The sequence below is a fragment of the Triticum dicoccoides genome, chromosome 3B (genome assembly GCF_002162155.2).
Source record: "Triticum dicoccoides isolate Atlit2015 ecotype Zavitan chromosome 3B, WEW_v2.0, whole genome shotgun sequence".
NCBI classification, from domain to species: Eukaryota; Viridiplantae; Streptophyta; class Magnoliopsida; order Poales; family Poaceae; genus Triticum; species Triticum dicoccoides.
The window spans coordinates 779,728,082-779,729,848 of NC_041385.1; positions in this window are offsets into that span (position 1 = coordinate 779,728,082).

Sequence of the window (1,767 nt, forward strand, 5' to 3'; positions counted from 1 at the left end):
AAACTACTAATGGCGCACCACCTGCAGGTGCGCCATTAGTAAACAGGGTTACTAATGGCGCATTTGCGGGTGGTGCGCCATTAGTAACCTGGGACCCCAACAAGATATTTTGGACAGTCCCACACCTACCCACTCACTTTCCCCACTCCATTCCCTTCACCTCCTTCTCCAAGCTTTCGGCTGCCTCCTCCTCCTCACCTCATTTCCACCATAGATTCATCAAAATTAAGTGGTGAAATTACCTTTTTTTGATAGGTAAGTAAGGGGAAAGCTATCTTCATGATGTAGATCTATTTTTTTCTCCCTTGCTAGCTTCAACAACGTGCACACGCACTTTTTGTGGCCTAGCTAGATCTATGTATGTTTGTGGTGTTGCATGTGTTTGTGGTGTTGCATATATGTTTGTGTTTGCAGGTACCGGTATTTAAAATGCGATAGTTGCCAATATTTTGTCGGAATGTTGATTCATTTCCGTTTCGGCGAGAATTTTGGCACTATGCATTCTTTTTGGTCCTATTTTTAGGGAAGGTCATGCCAAATTTTTTTCTTGGTTCTAAAATATCGTTTTGCTCTACCCCGCAGGCGACCATGGTCCGCACGATGACCGAAGGCATCGTGAATAGGTTTTTGAGCTCCGCGAAGGCCGAGATGCTTCAAAAGAATGAGACGGAGATAAGATGTCCGTGTCGGAGATGCAAGCTGAAGAGCCTTATTGCGGACCCGGATTCCGGGCAGGTGCGGGACCACCTGCTCTTGCGTGGTTTCATGGATGGCTATCGGTGGCAAGGTGATGAAGATGACTATGAAGTCGTCCATGGGGGCCGGGAAAGAAATGAGGAAGGGCAACAAGACAAGTACCACCGCGGCGATGCGGGCGAGAATACGAAGAATCTCCAGGACATGATCACGACGGTGATGCTGTACACATCCATCATGTAGAAGATGTCGTACATGATGATGATGAAGATCAAGACGAAGGGCATGATCATGAATATGAAGATGCCGGAGCAGACGACGATGGAGGCTGGGTGCAGGACCCTCATATTCAAGAGCTGCTTCTCAAGTAGATGGATAACGCAAGAGCTGCCGCCCGAGAGAAAGCCAAGCTGGATCAACTGGAGATAGACGCGGTTACTCCATTGTATGAAGGATGCAGGCCCGAGGATACCCGCCTGAAAGTAATGCTCATGGCTCTGGAGATGAAGGTAAAACACAAAATGACCGACGCATGCTTCGACGAGAACATGTCATTCTGGCACGAACGTCTTCCCAAGGGGAACAAGTGCCCGACCAGTTTCGAGGAGGCGAAGAAAATCATGTGTCCTCTGGATTTATCGCACGTGAAATACCATGTGTGCATGAACAATTGCATCATTATCAGGACGAGCACATGGAGTCTACCATATGTCCGGTGTGCGGCATCACTCGATATAAGAAGAGGAAGAAAGCTCCTCGAAAATCGGTGTGGTACTTTCTGATCACTCCTCGTCTGCAGCGGTATTTCACGGACCCTAAGGTAGCAAAGCTCCTCCATTGGCACGCGGATAGGGAGGAGAAGAAGCGGGAAGATGACGGAAATGATCCGGAGATAAATAAAAAAGACAAGATGCTGAGTCACCCTAAGGATGCGAGTCAGTGGCAAGCGTTGAACTTCGAATACCTAGAATTTGGGAAGGATCGAAGGAACATCGTGCTGGGCGCGAGCACCGATGGAGTCATTCCGTTTGGCAGCCAGAGAAGCACACATAGCACCTGGCATGTGTTTGT